Source organism: Delphinapterus leucas, chromosome 15 (genome assembly GCF_059928025.1).
Source record: "Delphinapterus leucas isolate spDelLeu-1000000601 "Yukka" chromosome 15, BTC_Dleu_Yukka2, whole genome shotgun sequence".
Taxonomy (NCBI): domain Eukaryota; kingdom Metazoa; phylum Chordata; class Mammalia; order Artiodactyla; family Monodontidae; genus Delphinapterus; species Delphinapterus leucas.
The window spans coordinates 73,654,642-73,668,904 of record NC_143143.1 but is presented as its reverse complement, the minus strand read 5'-3'; the positions used below and the strand labels follow the sequence as shown (position 1 = coordinate 73,668,904).

The 14,263-nt window shown below is 47.2% G+C and overlaps 1 long non-coding RNA gene across 2 annotated transcripts; it reads left to right on the top strand.

Moving 5' to 3' along the window:
* Positions 1 to 7,192: 7,192 nt before the first annotated feature.
* On the top strand, positions 7,193 to 14,263 carry LOC111171293 (uncharacterized). Of its 2 annotated transcripts, XR_016387933.1 has the most exons (5): positions 7,193 to 7,924; positions 8,982 to 9,117; positions 9,355 to 9,536; positions 10,491 to 13,732; positions 13,821 to 14,263. It is a non-coding gene; the product is annotated as an uncharacterized LOC111171293 (long non-coding RNA). The 2 variants fall into 2 exon arrangements; XR_016387934.1 differs by lacking the exon at positions 9,355 to 9,536 and having other exon boundaries at positions 12,565 to 13,732.

Genomic DNA, 14,263 nt, shown 5'->3' with positions numbered 1-14,263 from the left:
CTGGAGTGGATTCTGTGGTTTGCCCCTAAGAACCTTCATCACTAGGGTCCACGGAGATGCTGGTCCTTCGCAGTCTTCTGCAGAGCAGCCGGCACCTCCCCTTTTCCTGTCCTCACACTGGGCCCTGCCAGGTATAGGAAGCACACCCATTACAGCACCATCTACCTCTTAATGGCCACCCCAAGCTACACAAAAACCCGGGTGAGAGACACCTCAACATGAAAGCCTTCTTTCTTTACTTCTTGGGCCAGGTCAAATTTGGGTGTAGAAGTTGTTCTCCTGGACTCTCAGAAGAACAAAGAAAGGAGCATGAGACTCAGTTGTCCATTTGCAGTAGGAATCCCCTTGACTGAGGTCACGTGTGGGGAGGGGGCTTCTTACTTCAGTTAAGGAAGGGCAACTACCCTTTCAGTGTGCCTGGCTCTGTGTTAACATTTTGCCTGCATTCTTCGCTTAATCATCCTAAGAATCCTTCAAGGGAGGAAGCGGTGACACGGAGGTGTCACTTAGCTGCCGTATGAGTTTTGTAACACAGCAGGTCCCAGCTCCAAGTAGAGCGACTTTGACAATGTTTTCACGCTCCTGCCTCCGGGAAGATGCGGGCTGGAGGCACCTTTGGAGAACCGAGAGTATCTGCTTCACTGCAGACGAGGACAGTGAGGCACGGGGACCACAGCAAGCGTAGTATTCAAATAAACAAGGACGCAGATGGCGCCGATTCTGTTACTCACTTCCTTATAGTCTTGGGCAAATTTCCCAACATCTCTCCGCTTTACTTTCTTTAATTATAAAATAAGGATAATGCTTGTACTTTTTAACTAGCCAGAGACGTCTCTAGCTTGTACTTTTTTTTTTTTTCCGGTACGTGGGCCTCTCACTGTCGCGGCCTCTCCCGCTGCGGAGCACAGGCTCCAGACGCGCAGGCTCAGCGGCCATGGCTCACGGGCCCAGCCGCTCCGCGGCATGTGGGATCTTCCCGGACCGGGGCACGTACCCGCGTCCCCTGCATCGGCAGGCGGACTCTCAACCACTGCGCCACCAAGGAAGCCCTAGCTTGTACTTTTTAACTAGCCAGAGACACCTAGAAACACTCCCTTTCCTAGTTGAACTAGTTGGGTTTATTGCTGCAGCAAGGAATAAGAATCACCTTGGAAGACAATATGACGTCTCATTAAGAGAATGTTAGATAGAACTTATAGGATGAGGGCTTGTGTTAGGTGATTTGGTTGGCGGGGGGGTGTGTTTCAGGAAGCTGGCTCTGCTCTGTGTGGATGCTCTCAGGACGTGGGGCACATCTCTGAATGGGTATCTTAACTCTGAGAAGGGAAGACTAGCTAGAGGTTACAGCTGTACTTGGTAAAGACGCAGCAGTCACTCAATACAGGGGGATGCTTGGATATTTTGGTGGTTTGTATAATTTACCTCTTTTTGTCAGTGTTCAAACATCATTACCGAATGTCCTATTTTTGTCTTGATCCATCATGCACACAGAATGGCCTTGTCTGATGTTGAAGGTTTCTGAAATGTTTCTGTCGAGGAGGAGAACATAAGGCGCGCTGTGATGTCAGGTCAGGTCCTGGAACTCAGAGGCTGCATTTCTCTTTCTCTATCAATCTCATAAAGTTGTGATGACAGTTAAAAAGATATGATATTTGTTAAATGCTTTGTACAAGTATTGGCAGAGTAAACTTTTAGTGAATGTGTGATCAGATAACGGTAAGAGTACTACTATAAATATATGTTATTTAATAATTATTAATTTATAACAGTGAATGGGAAAATGACTTGGTATTCATGAAAAGAGATTGGCTTCAGTAACTCACTATGTTGCTGTGTGATCTTGGGCAAGTCACTTCACCTCTCTGAGCCACAGATTCTTTCTTTGTAAAAGAGGATGATGGTATCTGCCTTAAGAAATCCCCAGGTATGGACCCTTTTGAGGACCATGTTGATTAGGCTGCTAAAGTTCTCTGCACACCACTTACAAAAGCAAATTATCTAGAAGCACATAGAGGTTTAGTTTCCTTGGTTCCTGACTGCTTTTTAAATGTGCTGTCGACTGTAGTAAAGGAACAAATAGCATTGATTGCTGAAGTGTCCCCTTTTAGAAGTCCACCCTCATGAAGTTCTCCCAGTGCCAGAGGAGAGCCACAGTCTCTCTTCCAAATAGGTCTCCTTCTTCGTCAGAGGTAACCAAAAACCCTCTTGCTTCAGTGACTGACCTTACCCCTATCCTGCCCTTTTCCCACCCCACCTTGCCTTTATTTTACCCCCTGATCAAAGGGGCTAAGTGTTAACTGTCATATAGCTCACTATTGTTCTTATTACAAGGACTTTGACGTTGCAGGGAGACAGAATATATGTCTGTTGCCTCCACTGCTTCCTCAGCAACCTCACGACGTGGGCAGCACGGGTCTCACACGGTACCTGATGACACGGGGCTCTGGGAGATTTCTGGCCCCAGGTCACAGAGTTAGGAAAAGGGAGAGGTGGGATGCAAACTGAGGTCCTCCAATCCCAAAACCACTGGTGGAGAGACCAGAGTTGGGGGTGGTTTGCAGGGGATCATTGAGAAGTGCTGTTACTGGGCATTCGGCCCAGCTGGCAGAAGCAGGAAGCCTGCTTATGTGGGGAGACAATAATTACACAATAAGGAAAAAGTCTTATACCTATCAATGTTTCCAACCACAGACCACTAGAAACAGTCCACTTACAAACGGAACGAGTTGGGTTTATTACTCACTAGAGCAATGGACAATGAATGATATGGCATCTCATTAAGAGGATGTTGAAGGACTTACAGGATGTGGGTTTCCATGAGGTTATTTGCAGGAGAGTTTCAGGAAGCTGGCTTTGCTCAGGATGGATGCTGTCAGGAAGTGGGGCAGTTCTATGATCAGGTGTCTTCATCTTATTCTGAAGTGAACTTTCAGCTGAGAACTGAGGAGGTACAACCAACGGACTTTGCTATGAGACTGCTCACAGGGGGTGAGAAAAAGGTAGAATGAAGGACAGCACTCAGCCTTCTCGGGGAAGATAGGGGAAGCAAGTCTTTAGAAGGAAGGACAATAAATTCAGTTTGGTCAGCGTTGAGTCCATGGTGCTTCTAGAACACTTAGGCAAAGATGTTGAGCAGACATTGATTCATTCATTCACTTGTTCATGAAATGTTTATTAGGGATAAAATATGTGATGACTGAAACCTTTGATCAGACTCCATGGCTTCAAACTCTGGCTCTGCCAATTTACTAGCAGTGTGGCCTATTCAATTTGCTAGCATTATACATTTGTGAGCACATATAGATCTTGAATTGTGTCCATAGAGAGGGAGTCATCCTTCCATTTACATAGAAGGAAACTGAGGCTCAGAGAAGGTGGAAGTATTGCTAGTACCTCAGAGGGTGAAAGTAGCAGAGGCAGTTCCCTGTCGTGATGTGTTGGTAAAAGTAACTGAGTCGATGAGAATGTCTAAGTAACTCTGAGAGAGGTAGAATTAATAATATAAAACACCCTTTACCACTTATTGACAACCTACTATGTGCCAAGCCCTGCACATACATCCTAATCTCTTAATATTGCAATAATTTTAATAAGTTTTGCTTCTGTTTTAGAGTGATACAAGCTGAAGCTCAGAGGTTTCATCCCTTCTCCAAGGTCACATAACCAATACTGGCAGGTGCTGGGATTCAAGCTTATCACTCTCTGTCTCCCATGATTTTCCTTGAAAGACGTTGGAGATCTGTGCGTTCAAAAGCCCCGGAGGTTCACCAGAAGATACTCAAAGTTCTTCAAATGGGGAACCTCTGCTTTTCATTATTATTTTTTTGTGTGTGCTGAGACCAAGTGGAAACCAATTTTGGTAAAGAATTTTGTTCGCATTTATGCCATGAGGGCCTGACCTGTGAGTTAGAGGAGGAGGATGGCTGAGGAAAGGCCGCTGGATAGAAAAATGCAAAACTTGGTGGTGACCCTGGTAAAGGCAGCAGATCTCGCTGGTTATGAGCAACAGAAACTGACTCTGGCTATTGGAAGCAGAGAAGGAATTTGTGACAACGGTGTGGGGATGTAGTGGGCATCCATTCTCCCTTCCTGATTGTACCCTTAAGTGAGATCCTTTTGGACTCTTCTGTTGACACCCATAGCACTAATTGATTTAGTTCAGCTCACGGACTGAGGGGAGTGCTAAAAGATCTCAGCTTGGAAAGGATGGTAAGCAAGGAAGAACTAAGGTCTTCCCAGGCCACCTCTGAATGACCTCCATTTTTAGGTCTTTTGGGATTCATTGATCAAGGTTAAATTCCAGGGAGAGCATCTGATTGGCCACTCTTGGTCTGGGGGTAGGGCAGGCACTTTGATTGACAGGCGGCCCAATCCCACCAGTCCTGGGTGGAGGAAGAGTCATTCCTCAAGCAAAATCAGGCTAGTGTATCAGGAAAAGGACAAAGAGACGCTAGGTGACAAAGCAACAAAATAGCCCATATACTCAGAGAGAGAAGCTTCCTTGGAGATAAGGGAGTTTGAATGGGTTCAACAGTCCAAGAGGAGAAAGCTCCATTGTATGGTGAAAGGCATAACCTTTGTTCCTGGGAATTTCTCAGATCTTCAATGTTACTTGTTTACAGTTACCTTAAGGTGGGCATGTCTACAACTGACTCATGGAACCTCCTCTTTTAACCTTTCCTTCTTCTGTTTTCTATTTCCCTTCTTCCTTTTCTTGATAAAAATGATTTTACTCTCATGAAGTCACGTCTGCAATCTTTGATGCCTCATCTATGTTAATATCAGATACATTTGCCTGTGTGTTGTTTGTGTGTTTGTGTATTTGTAATATTGAAATAACTGGGGCCACATGACTAACAGTTTTTGTCAAGTGTCTTCTTTCTATTTTCTGCTGTTTTTGTTTCAGCAAGTCATTTCCCCTTAGCTGAATTTCAGTTGCTTCATCTGTAAAATAGGAATAATAACACTTCATAAGACTGTTAAATAAGAAAAAGCTACCTTTTACTGAACACTTACTGTGAGCCCACCCCAGAGGTCACAATTTTGAGTTCCTTCCACGTCAGGTGAGTGATGTGGATGGAAGTAGGTGAAATGGGGGTGAGGAAGAGGGAACAATAAGGCATGGTGAGGATTATGGAAACTGGAGAGAATGCTCCCCTCATGAGAAGAGAGCAGCTCTACTTAGCTTAGTTCATGGTTTTCAAAGTGTGGTCGCTTGAGCGGCACCAACAGCAAACCCAGAAACCTGTTTGATGCAGAAACTCAGGCCCCGCCCCTGTCCTACTGATCAAAACTCTGCGGGTGGAGATCTCAAATCTGTGTCTGAACGCCTGGCTAAGTGAGTCTGAGGCTCACTCAAGTTTGAGAGCCACAGCTCTTGTTAAATTGCAGGACTGTGTTGCCAAATCATTTACCTTCCCAACAGTGCCAGAAATTCACTTTTATACGAAATCTCCCACTGTTAAATCTTGCCAAATGTTTCAAAATTATAAAATGTACTGTGTGGGCTAAAAATACTTATATTCTAGCCAGATTGCAAGCTCTGGTTTATGCTTTTCTTTTTAATCCTTAAAATAATCCTAAAAAACCCAGTACTCATGGCACCTCTTTTAAAGAGGAAGACTAAGGGACTCCCCTGGCGGTCCAGTGGTTAAGTCTCTGCGCTTCCAATGCAGGAGGTGTGGGTTTGATCCCTGATTGGGGAACTGTATCCCATGTGATGCGTGGCACGGCCCAATAAATAAATTTAAAAATATTAAAACAAGGAAGGAGGAAGACTATGTAGCTCCAAAGAGTGAGGTGCTGTTATATCACGTAGCCAGAAATTGGCCACTCATGTCTTGGATATGAATGTACCTCTCACAGGGCACAGCATCACAAACAGATAAACATCTTCTGCCTGCCCCAGGTGTATTCCATCTACTTCAAGAAGAGGCCCTAGATAGCATGCAATTCAAGATTCTCATTTTTCAGAGGGAAAAACTGAGGACTAGAAGCAGAGATATGACTGGGGTCCCACAGTGTTGGGATCCGTGGTCTTTATCCAGAATAAACCCCTGTGATGTTCCCACCTTGTGATTTCTCTAAAGATGCCCCCAGGGGTCTGAAAGGTTTGAAACTAGAGACTCAGTCACTTGAGCAGGGAGGTGGGAGGTGGAGGGTCGACAGGCCCCTTGGGGGCTTCTGGGTCTGGGGGCCTCTAACCTGGACCAGAGGGAGGAGGACACTGGGAGAGAAAGACAGACACGTGAGAGAGGACGGGGGAGAAAAGAGGAGTCTCTGCTGTTGGGAGGAGTCTCTGCTGTTCCCTGGTCTCAGATGGACAGACTGAGGCAGGAAGAGGGGCAGGACACACTTGGACACCATTCATCTTGACAGATCCTCGACTCTCCCAGAAATGAGCAACCACAGTCCTCCCAGGACCAGAATGGCCAGCAAGAAGGAAGTGAGTTTCCAAGCCTAGGTGGGGAGCTCAGGAGCTCTGCAGACCTGCTCTGTAGGGTGGCTGACTCAGTGTTTCCATCTGAAAAAGGGGAGCATGTGAGGAGGCTCAGATTCTCATGACGGGGCTTCTAGGGGTGACCTTCTGCCAAGCTGGCCCGTGGAGGATGTGCTCAGTGTGTGGTTTCACAGGACACTGCAGCCACTTGTCCTGGAAGGCAGCGAGGAGGAAAGACACTGTGCAGGTGTGAATGGTGGGTGGCCCCCTGAGCTCCACCTCTTTCCCCAGCCCTTCCCCTCACACCCTGCCCTGCCGCCTTTCTTACTCCTGGATTCCCGCGAGACCACCGCAGGTCTTCACGCAGTGCTTGCAGCCAGGAAGTTGTTCTTCTTCCCTCGGCAGCCGCCGTATATAAAGATGTCGCAGTGTCCGGACTTGGCGTTGTAGAAGTACCTGATCTTCCGGGCCCTGCAGGGACCCGTGTACTGAGGCTCCAGGCAGAAGGCAGGCTGAGAACCTGCTGAGATGGGAGGGCCTCTGAGTCGGTTAGGAGGATTGGCATCACAGGTCAGTCTACAAGGTCACAGCTGAAACCACCGGTTTGTTTGCGATAGAGAATGTTAGCGTTTGGGGATCTGGTCAAATTGAAAAGGCCATTTGCCAACCTGCTTTCTGAGACATTATTATTAATGATGCTAGGCGTGACCATGATATGGTAATCATGAAAAAGTTTATATCTCCTTCATGAAGTTTTTAAGATTAATTGGTATGATGCTCTTGATTAGCTTTAAAAAACTCTAACCAAAAAAAAAAGAAAAGAAAAAAGGAGAACACAGGTAAAAAATATTCTCCATATATCAATAATTATTAGAGCTGGTACCTGGGTTTTATAATACTATTGTCTGCATTTATGTGTATGGTAAAAGGTTTCCACCATTAATAAAAATGTGAAGACATCATGCTGTAATGGAAAAAGGCATGAAGAAAACATACCAGTGTGTTCTCTTTTGTTACGGCACAGGGACTCTCTAAATTGAATATTGACGCTATATTGATACTGTGACTTATAATAAGCAATATATATATATATATTTGTTCTTTGTAATATCCTGGCACAGAGATCTTACAAACCTTGCTATTTCCTAAGTGCTGAAAGCAATAAAAGTGTCTTTTGTTATGTGAACTAGGTGACTTTTGGGAAGACCCTAGTAACCCCAGAATGGGCTCTGGTTGCCAGGGGAAACCACTGCCTGACAGGAGGGTTGCAACTTTCATTCCTACCCTCTCCCTCGTGGCCTCCCATCCACAGTTCAGCCCGCCGCCCAACCTCAGGGATCAGAGAGGAGCTGGAGGTTGAAAAATCACCAGTGGCTAATGATTTAATGCATCATGACTAGATAATGAAGCCTCCATAGAAACCTCAACAGAGGAAGAGATTCCTGTTGTTCAAAAGGACTGGCATCGACCCAGGGAACAACATAGGTACTCGTTCCATCATTGCTCACCTGGACCCCTGCAGCAGCCTGCTCCCTGGGCCTCTGTCTCTGCCCTTGGTCCCCTAGAGGCCACGCTCCGTACTGCAGCCACAGGGATCCTATCCCATTGCTCCCATGGCCAGTCCCTCAGTGACTCCCCATCTCTCTCACAGTCAAATTCCGATTCTCATCCTACCAGGCTGGTCAGGACCTGTCCCCATGGCCTCTTTGGTCTCATCCCTTCCGCCCTCCTCCCCTCCCACCCACTCAGCTCCAGCCACCCTGGTGATTGCTGCCGCTGGTTCACAGCAGGCACGTTCTTTCTGCAGCCTCTGCTCCAACGCCCCCTTACCACAGAGGGTTTCGCTGATCAGTCTACGGAAAGAGCACAGCCTCTTTTATCCCCATCACTCTCTACCTTCAAAACCTCATAACCTAGCAGAGCATTTCCCCTTTTGCTCTTGTGGGTCTCACTCTGAGAAGGCAAGGTATTTTTCCATATTCTGTCTACAGCTCTTTCCCCACACCGAAAGCCAAGCCTGTAGGGACTTAATAAATATATGGCCAGGGAACGAATCTTCCATTTCATGCTCATGCCAAGCGCATAGTCATTGAATAGAATGGAGATAATGGAATTCCTGTTAGTGCAAAGTCTCCTTGATGATGGGGCAGGCCTACGTGATTATCAATCTACCTCTCATTCTATATCTTGAGAGGGTAATAAAATGATAGTCAAAAGGGGGCAAGGGAAAGGGCCTTGAGCCTTTACTAAGACTGTATCAGCCTTGGTCCCAGGAGCAACTCACAGAAGCGTTGTGTTTCTTGCTTTCCCTGCAGTTGCTCTGCTCAATGGTCCCACGTCTTTCTGATTAATTTTAATCCTAGAGGAGTAATTATTTGACACCTAAATATTCTTTCTTGCCCAAAGGAAGTAGAGAAGTTTTTTCAGATTAACACATCTTGGCGGAAAATGGACAAAGTTGGCCATGAAATGTGAGTAAACTCTTTAAATGCATGACTGGTAAGCTGTTCAAACAACCCATGTAATATGTGTCCCCTTTCAGGTGAGGAAACTGCAAATGACTTGTCCCAGGACACACAGCATGTGGGTGATAGGGTCAGGACAACGTACTATCATGTCACAACCCATTTGATATACTACCTGATTCTGCCAGGAATTCTGAAAATACTGGTAACTTGGTAAGTGTTTTCTGGGTGCAGTGTCCCACGTTCATTACTCCCCCATCCCCAAGCCTCTCCTGAGCCCCAAAATTACAGGGAAGAGGGAGTCTGGGTTTTTCCCTGACACCAAGTATGTTGTGTCTCCACCATCATTAACCAATTCCCCAATAACCAGTAGCCATCCCACGAGTCAATTTAGTTCTTTTTTTTTTTTTTAATATGTGTGTATGTATGTATGTATTTGGCTGTGGCAAGTCTTAGTTGGAGCTCACGGGATCTTCGTGGCCATGTGCGGGATCTTAGTTGCCCGGTGTGGGATGTTTGTTGCCACGTGCAAGGTCTTGGTTGAGGCATTCGGGATCTTTGTGGAGGCATGCGGAATCTTTGTTGCAGCTTGCTGGATCTTCGTTACGCATGCGGGATCTTTGTTGTGGCAGGTAAAATCTTTAGTTGCGATATGAGGGAACTTTAGGTGGGGCATGGGAACTCTTATTTCTGGCGTGTAGTATCTGATTCCATGACGAAGGATCGAACCCAGGAGCCCTGCATTGGAAGGGGGGAGTGTTACCTGGTGGACCACCAGGGAAGTCCCTCAATTTACTTCTGATACTAAATTGGTGGAGTTACTGCAGACCCCACAGGTTGAGGACTCAAGACTGTCCTCACTTCAAATGCGAGCCATGTGGTCCAGAGTCACTCATGCTTGTGACCGACTGGCTAAAAATCGGAGGCTCCATGACCCCACGTCTGTGTTCAATAACTCAACAGAAGCGGTGACCGAAATCAGGAAAACCCTTTACTTACCGTTCCCAGGTTATTATAAAGGGTAAAGCTCAGGGACAGCGAAATGGAGGAGATGCGCAGGGCAAAGGGGGAGTAGAGGTGTGTGGAGGCCCCGTGCCCTAGTGGAGCGCACCCCCTCACAGCACCTCCATGTGCTCACCACCCCGAAAGCTCTCTTAACCCCAATATTTATGGATTTTTATTGAGGTGTCAATAATAGGCATATTGATTGAATCATCGGTCATTGGTGATTGATCTCCATCTCAATACCCTCCCCTCTCCCCAGAGGTGCTGGGATGCGGGCTGTTGAAAGTTCTAACCTCTAAACGCATGTCTGAGTGTTTTTGAAGGCCAGACTGAAGGTCTCTCGGATCGCCTTCCTTGACTCATCTTGTGACCTATGAAAGAGAGTAAATCCAAGCGTTTCAGGAGGTCTGTTTCAGGATCAGGGCAAGGATCAAATACTGATCTTTTTATCACACTACAGTGAGGTTCAGGGACACGGCACTGACCAGGAATAGAGAGTCTCAGAGATGGGGTCCCTGATCCAGTAAATTTGGTGGGATATATATTTTTTTAATTTTAATTTTAATTTTTTTCCTATTCAGAGTCATGAAATGTCCCTGGAGTTAAAACTGCCCAACTTCCCAGGAGAAATCCAGAGAGGCTGTCAGCACCCACCCCAACCCTGCTCCCCAGCCCCTCCATGGACTCCCCTCATCCCTCCCCAGCCTGTGGAGGAGAGGTGAGCCGGGACTCACCTCTGGCATGGCTCTTGTGTTCACCCCCTGGAGTGCAGGCCACCAGGGTGCCCAGGAGGACGAGAAGGGTGATGGAGAGGCAGAGCCGGCTCATGCTCGTGGCCTTGCAGGAGGGCTTCTGAGGAAAGCTGGGGGCTGACAGAGCTTTTCATATCCCAGCTGAGGGGTGGGACAGGCAATGAGGAGGGGAGTGAGGAAAGGGTGGAGCTGGGCTGGGTCCTGTTTATTGCGTAATCTCCCCACCTTACCTGCTTCTGCCTGCTGGGGCCAAATGCCCAGTAAGAGCGCTTCTCAGACTTGACTCTCCCTGTGGGTCTCGTGGAAACACAGATTGTGATTCCACAGGTGGAATTTTGTCCAATATGTTGACTCAGGGAGCGTCCCAGCACCTAGAGCAGTGCATGGCAGGTGATGGACGGTCAGTGGGTGCATGAGTGCAAATCAAAGGACAGATAAGTGAACAGCTGCATGTTAGCTCAGGTCCTTCTACTCAGCCTCCTGCAGGTGTCATCACATCTGGGCATCAATGTCTGGCCCCCACAAGGACTACCCCTACCTACCTCAGAAGACAGGTGTGACACAGGAAACCTTCATGCAGCCATTGCCACAGCTTCTCAACTGGGTATATGGTTGCTGTTTACCAGGCATTGGTCCAGGCAGAAGCTAAGCTAGGGAAAGACCCTGTCCTCCTGGGGCTGCAACCCTCTTTTCTGGGTAGAAAAAGGAGTAAAGGGTGTGGGCAGAGGGGAAGCAGGGAGCTGAACACGTCTCCACAGCATGACCTCCCACCGCCCCTCACCTGGTTTCAGAAACAGGAGAGCTGCCTGCCTGAGTGGACCTCAGGGGAGCTTGGAAGATCGCCTGCAAGAGCCCCCCTCCTGCTGTCTCTCTGCCAGTGGTTTTGGCATTCTTGGACCTCAGTTTTGGTACCAGCTCTGTCTTTTCCTAACTTTGTGCCAGGGGACTTAAACCTCCCAGAGCCCCAGGGTCATCAGGTGTCACCTGAGGTCCGTGCTGCCCACGTCACAGGGTTGCTGTGGAAGCAGTGGAGGCAACAGACATAAATTCCTTCTCCCTGCAAAGTCAAAGTCCTTGTAATGAAGATAATAGTGAGTAATGACAGCAGAAAAAACTTAGCTTCTTCTATGTGTCAGGCATTACCCTAGGCACTTGACACATATTAACTCATCAAATCCTCAAAAATCCTGAAAGAGGGCAGAGCAGCTGTTGGTATTTCCTCATGATACAGAGGAGGAACTTGAGGTAACGAGAAATAAAGCACTTTGCCTAAAGTCGTAGAGTGTAGAGAGGGGAATCTGGTTCAGTTGAACTAGTTGGGTTTATTACTCACTGCAGCAAGGAACGGGAATCACCTTGGAAAACAATATGATGTCTCATTAAAAGAATGTTAGAAAGAGCTTATAGGATGTGGGCTTGTGTTAGGTGATTTGGCGGTGTTTCAGGAATCTGGCTCTGCTCTGGATGGATGCTGTCAGGAAGTGGGGCGGCTCTCTGAATGGGTATCTTTTTTTTTTTTTGCGGTACGTGGGACTCTCACTCCTGTGGCCTCTCCCATCGTGGAGCACAGGCTCCAGCCGCACAGGCTTAGCGACCATGGCTCACGGGCCCAGCCGTTCTGCGGCACGCGGGATCCTCCCGGACCGGGGCACAAACCCGCATTCCCTGCATCGGCAGGTGGACTCTCAACCACTGCGCCAACAGGGAAGCCCTGAATGGGTATCTTTATCTTAACTCTAAGAAGGGAAGGCTAGATAGAAGTTAGAGCTGTACTTGGTAAAGACGTAGCAGTCACTCAGTATAGGGGGATGCTTGGATGTTTTGGTGGTTTGTATAATTCACCTCACTTTGTCAGTGTTCAAACATCATTACCGAATGTCCTATTTTTGTCTTGATCCGGCAGGGACACAGAATGGCCTTGTCTGATGTTGAAGGTTTCTGAAATGTTTCTGTCGAGGAGGAGAACATAAGGCGCGCTGTGATGCCAGGTCAGGTCTTGGAACTCAGAGGCTGCATTTCTCTTTCTCTATCAATCTCATAACGTTGTGGTGAGAATTAGAAAGATATATTTGTTAAATGCTTTGTGCATGTATTGGCCGAGTAAGCTTTTAATGAATATCAGATCTGATAACAGTAAGAGTAATACTATAAATATGTAAGTTATTTAATTATTATTAATAATTATTAATTTACAACAGTGTAATGGGGAAATGACTTGGTATTCATGAAAAGAGATTGGCTTCAGTAACTCACTATGTTGCTGTGTGATCTTGGGCAAGTCACTTCACCTCTCTGAGCCACAGATTCTTTCTTTGTAAGATAAGATGATGGTATCTGCCTTAAGAAATCCCCAGGTATGGACCCTTTTGAGGACCATGTTGATTAGGCTGCTAAAGTTCTTTGCACACCATTTACCAAAGCAAATTGTCTAGAAGCACGTAGAGTTTTAGTTTCCTTAGCTCCGGACTACTTTTTAAATGTGTTGTCTACTGTAGAAAAGAAAGGAACAAACAGCATTGATGAAGTGTCCCCTTCTAGAAGTCCACCCTCAGGAAGTTCCCCCAGTGCTAGAGGAGAGTCACAGTCTCTCTTCCAAATAGGTCTCCTTCTTCGTCAGAGGTAACCGAAAGCCCTCTTGCTTCAGTGATTGACCTTACCCCGGTCCTGCCCTTTTCCCACCCCACGTTGCCATTATTTGACCCCCTGGTCAAAGAAGCTAAGTGTTAACTGTCATATAGCTCACTATTATTCTTATTACAAGGACTGACTTTGCAGGGCGAAGGAATATGTCTGTTGCCTCCGCTGCTTCCACAGCAACCCCACGACGTGGGCAGCACGGGTCTCATATGGCACCTGATGAAACCGGGCTCTTGGAGATTTCTGGCCCCAGATCACAAAGTTAGGAAAAGGGAGATGTGAGATGCAAACTTAGGTCCTCCAATCTCAAAACCACTGGTGGAGAGACCAGAATGGGAAGAGGAATGTTGCAGGTGATCTTCCAAGTTCCCCTGAGATCCACTCCAGCCCCTGAGATCCACCCAGGCAGGCAGCTCTCCTGTTGGTGAAGCCAGGTGAGGGTCGGTGAGTGGTCATGCTGTGGAGACGTGTTCAGCTCCCTGCTTCCCCTCTGACCACGTCCCTTACATTTTTTCTACCCAGAAAATCAGGGTGTGTCCCCCAGATGGAGATATTCTTCACCCAGCTCACCATTCTCATGGACCAGTGCCAGGTAAAGAGCTTGTGTCCATAGAGCTGAGATGCTCTTCAAGGGATGCAGGAAGTGGCCCTGTGTTACACCTGTCTTCTGAGGTAGGTGGGGGTGGAAGGGAGTGAAGGGCATTGATCCCCTGATGTGATGTTACCTGCAGGAGGCTGAAAATGAGGACCTGAGCTAACACACTGCTGTTCATTTCTGTCCTTTGATTTGCTCTCATCCACCCACTGACCGGCCATCACGTGCCATGCACTGCTCTAGGTGCTGGGATGCTCCGTGAGGAACAAATCAGACAAATATTCCACGTGTGGAATCACAATCTGTGTTTCAACAAGACCCACAGGCAGAGTCAAGTTTGAGAAGCGCTGTTACTGGGCATTTGGCCCCA